This window comes from Nicotiana sylvestris, chromosome 4, assembly GCF_000393655.2.
Source record: "Nicotiana sylvestris chromosome 4, ASM39365v2, whole genome shotgun sequence".
Classification (NCBI taxonomy): domain Eukaryota; kingdom Viridiplantae; phylum Streptophyta; class Magnoliopsida; order Solanales; family Solanaceae; genus Nicotiana; species Nicotiana sylvestris.
In genome coordinates this window covers 4,753,932-4,766,610 of record NC_091060.1, presented here as the reverse complement: position 1 = coordinate 4,766,610, position 12,679 = coordinate 4,753,932, and the positions used below count along the sequence as shown (strand labels likewise).

The following is a 12,679-nucleotide window of genomic DNA, read 5'->3' as shown; positions in this document are numbered from 1 at the left end:
AAATCAAATCTTATAAGGTGCCACGATGCCTCGTGATTCTTTTGCCATGATGCGTCGTGCTTCTATTGTCATGATGTGTCGTGCTTCTATTGCCATGATGCCTCGTGCTTCTCTTTTTATTCCTTTATTTGCTTTATCAAGATATTTTTATTTCCTGCAAAATACTATTAGAAAATACAGATAATTGACATATTATATATATATATATATATATTATTTAAAATAATTTATTTTTAAGTATATAATATATGAATATTTTATAGTCATCAAACTCCCCCGCACTTGAATCCTTGCTCATCCTCGAGGCAGTAATTTTATTAATAATTGTTGTTTCTTGTAGAGAAGAAAAGTAAAAAAATAAAGTTTCACATAAGATTCAAAACCTATAAGTTTTTTAAGTCGTCAAATTTATACCTTGTTTCTGCTTCTGCTTTTGTTTGCCAAAAAATTTCAACTCCTTTTTTGATGAACCTTTTGAGATTGATAACATTATGATTACAATTGCGAGTTTCTCAAATTTTGTCCATAGGCTTGCCCTTCATGTCAGTCTCCACTAATGTAGAATCAACACTAATTTCTAAAATTATTTTAGGACTTTTTAAGGCTTGTAATGATAGGCTTAATGCTGGTAAGGTAAAAGGATATATTTGTAGTGACTTTGTTCCATCCAGCTTTATTATGAGAGCCGATTATTTTATCAAAGTAACTATGTACAACTCAACACAAGAAAATAACTCTAGAGATTGGGCTAAAGGTCCTGGTCTCCAATTTCATAATTAACATCACTTAATTCATCATTTCTCTCAATAGATTTCTTAAATTCAAGCTTCTTGAACCAATAATTTATTTTACAGGTATATACACCTTGTTTTCCTCTCTTTTTTTTCTTTTTTTTTAAGAGTAAAATAGAACATTTACTCCATAAGTATTCCTTCTCGCTTGCTTTAATAATCATTCTTGCTCAACTATAGCCGGAAGGAGTAGTATCAATCTTTTTGTAAGGTAAACTAATATGGTGTATCAATAAAAGTTGGTTTATTCCTCTTTCTTTTTTTTTTCTTTCTTTTCTTTTTTTGGGGGGGGGGGGGGGGAGCTCAAAGTTGGGTGATAAAAGGTAAAATATAAATATTTGTCGTTAAAATAGATACGCTAAAAAAAAGGTGTCAAAGAAAGCCTAATTTCATTCTAAAGATAGTGTTGTCTAGAATTTCACCTTGATAGACATTTGGGGCAAGTTCTAGCAGAATTTTATTGATTCTACCTGTTGAGATCATAATGCTTCTCAATTCCAACATTTTCTCAAATTTGGAGATACTCGTTCTTGCCTTCACAAAAATAAAATCACAAACTTGGAAGTTGTATGGCATAAATAAAAAAAATTATGTTTGAAAAATATGTAAACTTTTACTTTGAAACTTTAATATTGTACTAGAACAACAATTAAGAATAAAATAAAAGATGAATATATATATATATAGGGAGAGAGAAGAAAAAACTTGAAAGAGTGTGTGACAACACATATTTTTATATGTAATAGACTGACTAATTTAAGACTTTATCAGTCATTTGGTTCTGGTTTAAATATAAACTAACAAATTTACTTGTGCCAACATTTTGAATTGAATCATTAAATGGTTAATCAACCAGTTACTTAGGCATACCAATCACCATGGAGTTACTCCTGCACAGGTGACTCTGTTGTTGTAGAGGCCTTCATGAGATGTTTTAGTTGTACAATAACCTGGATATTGACCAGATCAATTGATAAGCATTTAATTACCCAAATCTATGTCGGGCTTATGAGGCTCCACTGTTTCTCCCTCATTGGTTACGGGTTTTGTATCTTAGTTCTGAGTTTAACGTTGTCAGCTCGACTTATTAATTGTAGAATTCATCAGTCTATCGAAGTAACCGATGGATGTTGTTCAAAATGTCTTCCATAGTACAATTTTAGCCTGTGACCATTTACCTTAAACTTGTCTCCTCCATTTTTCTGAATTTCAATAGCCCCATATGGAGTAACACCTATAACATTGTAAGGACCCGTCCACTTGGATTTTAATTTTTCTGGGAATAACCTAAGTCGGCTATTGTAAAGAAGTACCTGATCTCCAATTTTGAAACTCTTTGGTCGGATCAACTTGTCATGCCATATTTTTGTTTTTTCTTTAAAAGATTTAGCATTTTCATAGGCTCCCAATCTCAGTTCTTCCAATTCATTAACCTGAATAAATCGCTTTTTACCAGCGGAGGTTAAATCAAAGTTCAGTGCTTTCAATGCCCAAAAAGCTTTATGTTCTAATTCTACGGGCAAATGACAAGTTTTTCCAAAGACTAATCTATATGGAGATGTTCCAATTGACGTTTTGAAAGCCGTTCGGTACGCCCATAATGCATCATCTAATTTTAAAGCCCAGTCATTTCTTGAGATTCCAACCGTTTTTTCAAGAATTCTTTTTAACTCGCGGTTGGAAACCTCAACTTGCCCTTGAGTTTGAGCATGATATGGTGTTCCTGTTTTGTGAGTCACATTATATTTTGAGAGTAAAGCAGAAAATTGCCTATTGATGTAAAGAGTTCCTTGGTTACTAATGATGACTCGCGGTGTGTCAAATCTGGTAAAAATATTTTTTTTAAGAAAATTACACACGAGCATCATTCTTTCTTGTAGGGATGGCTTCAACTCATCTTGACACGTAATCCACAGCCATAAGGATATATTCAAAAAAAAGTGAGAAGAAGGAAAAAGACATATAAAATCTATTCCCCAAACATCAAATATTTCACATACTTGTATTGATTGCAGTGACATTGTCACGACCCAAAATCCCAACCCGGTCGTGATGGCGCCTCTCATGGGGACAAGGCCAGCCAACAACAAAACAATACATCTCTTTATAATTACTTAGCAGGAATAAGTCTAATTCGCAGATAATATAATCACAAGTGCGAAGTAAACATGATAGAATAATGGAAACCATCCCGACTCAGCCCGAAATCGGGGTGTCACAAGCCACGAGCATCTAAATATCTAAATACTAATACAAGACCAGCAATATACATAATGGAATTTAGAATCAATGAAGAAATACGGTGCCGTGAACGCTGACGGTCACCTTGCTCAGCTACAATAGTATACCTTCAGTCCGCTAATAACCCGCTACTGGGTGAACAGTACCTGCAACTGCACGCGGGGTGCAGGGAGTAAAGTGAGTACTTCCAACTCAGTGGTAATAAGAGTAAATAACAACTGGGCGATAAGAAATCACGTAAGAACACTTCATCATACTATCTAAGACGGTACAACCCTTTTTGAAAACAGTAATTCCATGAAAATCCTTTATAAAATATTTGACTCAGTTTTAAACCTCTTTTGAAAATAATCTTTTTAACAGTTGCAAAATAATTCCAGCCATCGGTGTCACTATGCACAGAAACCCGCCCCTCGTGCAATATCTTCGTTCCTGGTCAGCCACTCGGGCCCCAACACTCAAGGATCAGATAGCACCAGCAAAAGCAGATAAATATCTCCAGAAATATCACAACGACAAATAATGAACAAATGCATGAATGCAATGCAATGCATATGATAGTACATTCCAGTACCTACTGCGGCGTGCAGCCCGAGCCATCCATATTTATTTATCGTCGACGGCGCTCACTAGGGGTGTGTACAGACTCCGAAGGGGCTCCTACAGCCCAAGCGCAATATCTTGGTCAGTCATTGTTACCTGACCGGTCAGCCATTGTTACCTGACCAATTTATATCATACAGTGTCATTGTTACCACTGTTCAAGTATATCATCCAGTGTCATTGTTACCACTGTTTCAAGTATATCACACAGTGTCATTGTTACCACTGTTTCAAGTCACTTTATAATCAGTCCAGAAAATAATATAATAAGCCCCTTGGGCATTTACAAAACAGAAGTTCCTAACCCGGAATACATTTAAAAATATCATTTAAGTTTTTAACACTTAGAATTATGGCTGAGTTTGCAAAACAACATTTAAAACCTTGGACTGAAATTAAATGATATGCAAATCATGCTAAGCAGTAATATCAATCCTCTAAGGATTTTACAAATCGACACAAGGCCCTAAACATGGCATCAAGCCCAGTAATATCAATAAAGTATGTGTATCAATCACCAGTATAGTATAAACATCACACGGGATGGACCAAGTCACAATCTCCAATAGTATCCGACCCCGAACTCGCCATGGAGTGCGTGTCACGCCTCAATATAGTGTTACGATATGAAAGTCCGGGGTTTCAAACCCTCAGAACAGCATTTACATCTATTACTCACCTCTAATCGGTCGTAGACTAGTCCGCAATACCCTTTCCTCTTGAATCGACCTCTTCGCGCGTCGAATCTAGTCAAAACCACAACAAATACGTTACAATAGGCTAAGGGAATATAACCCAATCGAAAAGACTCGAAAAATGTCGAAAATCCCGAAATTAGCAAAACCCGAGCCCCGGGCCCACGTCTCAAAATTCAGAAATTTTTACATCAATACGACCCTTATCTCGCCACGAGTCTATACATACCAAATTCACAAAAATCGGAGTTCATTTGACCCCTCAAATCACCATTTAATTCTCTTAAGTTTCAAGCCCTAAACCACCATTTTTGTCCATAATTTACTTGAGTTTTCAGCTCTAATCCATGTATTTAACTTGGAAATAAGTAGAAACAACTCACCTTTGATGCTTGATGAAATTCCCCTTGAAATTCTCTCCAAAATAATCCAAGCCAAATGAAAGAAATGAAAGAAATAAGTCAAATCCGTGTTTAAAAGAATCTGCCCGTGCTTCATCGAGTTGTACCTTGCACTTGTGCTATACAAGTTGTACATCCTATTAAAAAATTTCCTTGCCGGACACCTTCTGTTTAAACACCCATAACGTCTTGTATAAGTATCCAAATGACAAACGGATTGAAGATTTAGAAACTAGACTCGAAGATCGTTAATTTGATAGGTTGTAAACCATATAACTCTTTATATATCCCGAGATATGAGCTTCTAAAGTAGGCTCCCCGAATCAGAAAATTGCAGCAGAAATTTCTGCAACTTTTTCTTTTCTTTTTGGTCCGAATTTCATTCCGTTAACCTTCCGAAATCCACCCGAGGCCCTCGGGACCTTAACCAATTATATCAATATGTCCCACAATATCATTCAAACTTGTCTCAACCTTCTAAACACCCAAAATAACATCAAAACATCAAATCATCATCGAATTCAAGCCTAAGTTTCCAAAAACATCCGAAAATACACTTTCGATCAAAAACCCGACCAAACAATGTCCGAATGACCTGAAATTTTGCACACACATCACAAATGACATAACAAAGCTACAGCAATTCTCGGAATTCCATTCCGGCTCCCGGATCAAAATCTCACCTATCAACCGCAATTCGCCAAAATACTAACTTCGCCAATTCAAGCTTAATTCTACACCGGTCATCACAAAAATATTCCGGACACACTCCTAAGTCCCAAATCACCTAACGAAGCTATCTGAACCATAAAATTCACATTTCAAGCCCTCTAACACATAAGTCAATATCCGGTTGATTTTTCCAACTTAAGCTTCCTTAAAAGAGACTAAGTGTCTCAAACCTTACCAAAACTAGTCCGAATGACTTCAAATTTTGCACACAAGTCATATTCGACATTACAGACTTGAACCAACTTTCGGAATCGCATTCCGACCCCGATATCAAAATTTCCACTTCCGGTCGAATTTTCTCAAAAACCTTCAAATTTCTATATTTAGCCAAATGACTTCAAAATGACCTCCGGACATCCGAATTCACTTCCGATCGCGCTCCCAACTCCAGAATCTCCATACGGAGCTATTCCCAGACTCGTAATCTCAAACACACATCTATAACTCTGAAATGCCTTCCAACCCAAATTTATGAAATTCTTCTAAAATACTAACTTCCACAATATACGCTGAAATGCTCACGGGTTATCCAAAACCAAATCCGGACACACGCCCAAGTCCGAAATTATCATACGAACATGCTGGAACTTTCAGATCTCAATTCCGAGGTCGTTTACTCAAAATTCTAATCCTAGTTCATTTCTTCAATTTTAAGCTTTCAAAATGAGAATTTCCATTTAGATTTGACTCCAAACTTCCTGAATTTTAATTCTGACCGTACACACAAGTCAATATACCTGAGATGAAGCCGCTCATGGCCTCAAACTATTGAATGACGCGTCGGAGCTCAAAACGACTAGTCGGGTCGTTACAATCTCCCCCACTTAAACATACGTTCGTCCTCGAACGTGCTGAGAACTACACTGAAGTAGTCCAAAATCACTTGTTTAACACATCATGCACCTTCCCATGCTACCACTACTCCGTTGAGCACATTAGCTCGATAATTCTGTAGATATACTTATTTATTCAAGCAAATAAGCCATTAGGCCCAATTCCAACATCCTGAATTTCCCTGCCAAGCCTGTTTCCATCATACGACCACCATATCAATCTCCACACGTTGTACCCAAACATGACTGCATAACTTTGCTGAATTCACACTTTGCATCACTTACTCATAGAACCACAATAACATTCTTTAAACATAATGGTCGAAATTCCACGAATCTGATGCTCCCATTGCATCTCATGATCTACACAGGTCTTGCTCTAATTTTTATTTTATTTTTATATATTTTTATATTTTTTTTAACACCGATACGACTGAAGAGATGTGCCGAAATTCACAACCAACTGCTGAATCAACAATTCATTGGATCTACACTCCTGACAAGTTCAATTACCTTGTCGCAAACCAAAGAATGATCTTTGCTCTATAATATACTTCATATAATCAGTTTGCACTGATCCCAAATCTAGTAACCTCGTCTCACCCAGTACGAACTGCTCAGGCAATAAGCCACCTCAGACATAATCAAAAATCCCACAAGACGCCACAATGTGCCAGTATGCTATCAATTCGAACGCGATACAAAAGGAAGGCGAACTCTAGAAGGAACTACTCAACTCGCACACTAACATAGACTTCCTCAGAAAACAGGGAAACAGAACACACAAAAGCAAATATGGGCACTGAACTGAACATCACACTGTTGCGGCGTGCAACCCGATCCAAACAACATACCCATGGCGGTGTGCCACCCGATCCACATATAGAACTCACATAAGGAGATATACGTCGAGCTGAATAGCTCATCACATCAAAATACCGAATATCGGTCATAAACACACTAAGGTGCATAATATCATTCCCAAGGAAACATATAGCGCTATAGGCTACAAACTCAAGCACAACTGAGGTGCGATACATGATCTAAGTCTCATCCTGCTCATATAACATCACCGTTGAGCGGAACCTCAACACATAAGGAATTTACCAAGCCGTCTCACAACTCATATGGTGCAATATATCTTTACATGAATTAACTGACCACGAAATAAGACCACGACTATCCTTCCATAAAGAGCGCATTGCTGAAATAAACACAACTGGCCTGACGTAAGGCTCACTTCCACATTTAAATCTATCCACCGACCTCAAGTCGATCCTGATCGTGCCAAGCTAGGCCAATAATCTTTCACAGGTCCATAACCCAATAAACAGAGTGCCCTCCAGGCATAAATTCTCAAATGGATGATATTACCAAAATCCTCATACTTGGTTTAAATTTCTAATTAATCAAGTAACTACATGTCACACTTATACAATATTCCTGTAGGACAAGCTCCCACCATCTTCCGAAATAATTAACGGGTCTACACATCCAAACCACCAGCTGCACTAACACTGAAAAGCGATCAAGAATCCCTAACCAGGATGCAAAGCCTTTCTCACAGAACACCGACCTCAGGTGATACTGACGTCAATACCCATCTTACTCAAAACACTGAAACTCATATACTGCTCATCTGAGATTGTGACATCACAGTCATTGACCAAACTGCAACCTTGGTCCTTACTTCAAATTTCATATCACTCACTGTACCTCACGTGCCAATATACGATAGACGCGATTTCCATCACAACTATGGAACCACCGATAGGCTAATACTTCATCACATAAGACTTTCCATTTAACTCACTTCAGGAGAACTATAGCAGCATACAGGCGAATCCTCATAATCGTTGAATATGCCAATCTCTAAGTAGTTATCCAAGCCACCATAACACTTTCTGGGATCCGCCTACTCATAATAGGCCCTAACAAAAGAATGCTTCAGAATAACATCAATCACTGCGGCCGACAAGCCTCACATTCATAACTCGATTACGCTAAACGAACCGATCACTGACACCAGTATACCAACTCAACTATGGCTAATCAATCTACTTCCTTCCAATTTATCCTTGATTGCCTTAGAAATAATAATATCTCCCTTTAACACCTAACTTATTTCAACCAAACTCACCCCGAGTGACCTTAAATCACGAGACCATGCTGTCTCAAATACCATGACCATTTCATGTCTCTCAAATGCTACACCGCAAGTCAAAACATCATAGAACATTCTGTGCCTTTCTTCATAAGCTGCTTCAAAAGCTTGACTCTTAACCGTACTTATAGACTCAAAATCATTAGGCACCACACTTTACCTCTTGAATTAACTAGGACCGCTATTGAGAGCCACCCAGCTCTGACTTGGCCCCGAATGCAACCAACTCTACTGAATTTTATAACATATGAATACCCTCTCGATAAAGCACCTAGAGGGATCACTTCCCTCGAAGCCTGCACCTATACGAGGCATAAATCATGAATCTTCCCTCAAGTCTGAACATGAGCCAATAAGGCTAACCATAGCATGCATCCAACAATTCATTTACTCAAATTACCACTCATGGTCATTTTCCGTAGCTGCAATAACCCACCAATACGCCAATAACCAGAATTCACGCAGGTATTAAACTGTGCAATCAGCTAATCAACAGCAAGCTCCCCAACTTGGCTCGAAGCCATAGATCACAACACATATACTCTATTGTTGTCGTAATATCATGGTGAGATTAAACTCACTCCATCATAAGCTCGTGGAAACACGAATCATCTGGAATTTTAACTCTTCTGCAATTCTTGCATTTACTCACACAACAGTTAAGCCCACTCTCTAGGCGACCAATTTTTTTTTTAAGTCCTAAATTTTTCAAAAATTTCGACAGAGCCTCCTTTGTAATTAGTCCTATCCACCTGCCAGAGAATCACCAAAATCATCCTAACAACACATCCACAACTTGACAAAGCATCACAATGCATATCAATTACATAAATCTAAATTGATACATGGACATGCGTTGCACCTATTTGAATCATAACACATAGAAAATACCCTTCAACCCTCCATTATTGGGCTATTCAACCAAGTAGGAACATATTCTTCCTTTAATATTTTCGACCTTCAAGGTGGTCTCCTTGACTCAACGATTTCGTCATAATACATTTACGGAAGCGATCTCAGCTCCCAGACTTATCTAACTAGGAGACACGAAAAATATTCTTCACGCGCCCATAACTCGGGCTACTCAACAAATCACAATAAGAAACGAATCACTTAACAGTTCATCTACTATCCAGTAGGCTTCTTCGCCACTACCAAGTCGTACAAATACACCTCGCAACACTAACATACTCATCACGTGGATATCCAACCTCCATTCCGGCTAACAAGGACAATAATGAACATATGAGTTCAAAACACTTGCTCACAAAATCAGCACCTCGGTGCTCAAGCCATTGGCAAAGATTTGGCCTCAAGTCCTCCTGACTGGTCTAACTTCAAACTCACAAAGATTACACATCGCCCCTCGATCGGGGAATCAAAAGCCATCAAGACACATCTGATACTGAGCGCCCGTTAGTGCATACGATCACGCGGAAGGAATTTCAAAAGTTTCTTTTCAAGCTGAATCGAAGACGCACGATAAGAATTCAAGAATATGAAGTATTCCTAAAGGTCTTGCAGCCTCCCGAGGATAAGTACAGATGTCTCCGTACCGATCCGCGAGACTCTACTAAACCGGCTCATGACTCGTGAGACCAAGTAATCTAGGCTCTGATACCAACTTGTCACGACCCAAAATCCCAACCCGGTCGTGATGGCGCCTCTCATGGGGACAAGTCCAGCCAACAACAAAACAATACATCTCTTTATAATTACTTAGCAGGAATAAGTCTAATTCGCAGATAATATAATCACAAGTGCGAAGTAAACATGATAGAATAATGGAAACCATCCCAACTCAGCCCGAAATCGGGGTGTCACAAGCCACGAGCATCTAAAGATCTAAATACTAATACAAGACCAGCAATATACAGAATGGAATTTAGAATCAATGAAGAAATACGGTGCCGTGAACGCTGACGGTCACCTTGCTCAGCTACAATAGTATACCTTCAGTCCGCTAATAACCCGCTACCGGGTGAACAGTACCTGCAACTGCACGCGAGGTGCAGGGAGTAAAGTGAGTACTTCCAACTCAGTGGTAATAAGAGTAAATAATAACTGAGCGATAAGAAATCACGTAAGAACACTTCATCATGCTATCTAAGACGGTACAACCCTTTTTGAAAACAGTAATTCCATGAAAATCCTTTATAAAATATTTGACTCAGTTTTAAACCTCTTTTGAAAATAATCTTTTTAACAGTTGCAAAATAATTCCAGCCATCGGTGTCACTATGCACAGAAACCCGCCCCTCGGGCAATATCTTCGTTCCTGGTCAGCCACTCGGGCCCCAACACTCAAGGATCAGATAGCACCAGCAAAAGCAGATAAATATCTCCAGAAATATCACAACAACAAATAATGAACAAATGCATGAATGCAATGCAATGCATATGATGGTACATTCCAGTACCCACTGCGGCGTGCAGCCCGAGCCATCCATATTTATTTATCGTCGACGGCGCTCACTGGGGGTGTGTACAGACTCCGGAGGGGCTCCTACAGCCCAAGCGCAATATCTTGGTCAGTCATTGTTACCTGACCGGTCAGCCATTGTTACCTGACCAATTTATATCATACAGTGCCATTGTTACCACTGTTCAAGTATATCATCCAGTGTCATTGTTACCACTATTTCAAGTATATCACACAGTGTCATTGTTACCACTGTTTCAAGTATATCACACAGTGTCATTGTTACCACTGTTTCAAGTATATCACACAGTGTCATTGTTACCACTGTTTCAAGTCACTTTATAATCAGTCCAGAAAATAATATAATAAGCCCCTTGGGCATTTACAAAACAGAAGTTCCCAGCCCGGAATACATTTAAAAATATCATTTAAGTTTTCAACACTTAGAATTATGGCTGAGTTTGCAAAACAGCATTTAAAACCTTGGACTGAAATTAAATGATATGCAAATCATGCTAAGCAGTAATATCAATCCTCGAAGGATTTTACAAATCGGCACAAGGCCCCAAACATGGCATCAAGCCCAGTAATATCAATGAAGTATGTGTATCAATCACCAGTATAGTATAAACATCACACGGGATGGACCAAGTCACAATCCCCAATAGTATCCGACCCCGCACTCGCCATGGAGTGCGTGTCACGCCTCAATATAGCGTTACGATGTGAAAGTCCGGGGTTTCAAACCCTTAGAACAGCATTTACATCTATTACTCACCTCTAACCGGCCGTAGACTAGTCCTCAATGCCCTTTCCTCTTGAATCGACCTCTTCGCGCGTCGAATCTAGTCAAAACCACAACAAATACATTACAATAGGCTAAGGGAATATAACCCAATCGAAAAGACTCGAAAAATGTCGAAAATCCCGAAATTAGCAAAACCCCGAGCCCCGGGCTCACGTCTCAAAATTTTGAAATTTTTACATCAATACGACCCTTATCTCGCCACGAGTCTATACATACCAAATTCACAAAAATCGGAGTTCATTTGATCCCTCAAATCACCATTTAATTCTCTTAAGTTTCAAGCCCTAAACCACCATTTTTGTCCATAATTTACTTGAGTTTTCAGCTCTAATCCATGTATTTAACTTGGAAATAAGTAGAAACAACTCACCTTTGATGCTTGATGAAATCCCCCTTGAAATGCTCTCCAAAATAATTCAAGCCAAATGAAAGAAATGAAAGAAATAAGCCAAATCCGTGTTTAAAAGAATCTGTCCGTGCTTCGTCGAGTTGTACCTTGCACTTGTGCTATACAAGTTGTACATCCTATTAAAAAATTTCCTTGTCGGACACCTTCTGTTTAAACACCCATAACGTCTTGTATAAGTATCCAAATGACAAACGGATTGAAGATTTAGAAACTAGACTCGAAGATCGTTAATTTGATAGGTTGTACACCATATAACTCTTTATATATCCCGAGATATGAGCTTCTAAAGTAGGCTCCCCGAATCAGAAAATTGCACCAGAAATTTCTGCAGCTTTTTCTTTTCTTTTTGGTCCGAATTTCATTCCGTTAACCTTCCGAAATCCACCCGAGGCCCTCGGTACCTTAACCAATTATATCAACATGTCCCACAATATCATTCAAACTTGTCCCAACCTTCTAAACACCCAAAATAACATCAAAACATCAAATCATCATCGAATTCAAGTCTAAGTTTCCAAAAACTTCCGAAAATACACTTTCGATCAAAAACCCGACCAAACGATGTCCGAATGACCTGAAA

The 12,679-nt window shown here is 38.5% G+C and overlaps 2 long non-coding RNA genes across 2 annotated transcripts; both read right to left on the bottom strand.

Annotated features, from left to right (window-relative positions):
- Positions 1–2,775: 2,775 nt before the first annotated feature.
- On the bottom strand, positions 2,776–4,777 carry LOC138888964 (uncharacterized). The gene is made up of 4 exons (XR_011406478.1): positions 4,714–4,777; positions 4,315–4,381; positions 3,607–3,753; positions 2,776–3,184 (listed from the first exon to the last, which is right to left on the bottom strand). It is a non-coding gene; the product is annotated as an uncharacterized lncRNA (long non-coding RNA).
- A 5,593-nt stretch (positions 4,778–10,370) lies between these two features.
- Positions 10,371–12,106, bottom strand: LOC138888965 (uncharacterized). The gene is made up of 3 exons (XR_011406479.1): positions 12,061–12,106; positions 11,661–11,727; positions 10,371–10,458 (listed from the first exon to the last, which is right to left on the bottom strand). It is a non-coding gene; the product is annotated as an uncharacterized lncRNA (long non-coding RNA).
- Between the last annotated feature and the right edge of the window lie 573 nt (positions 12,107–12,679).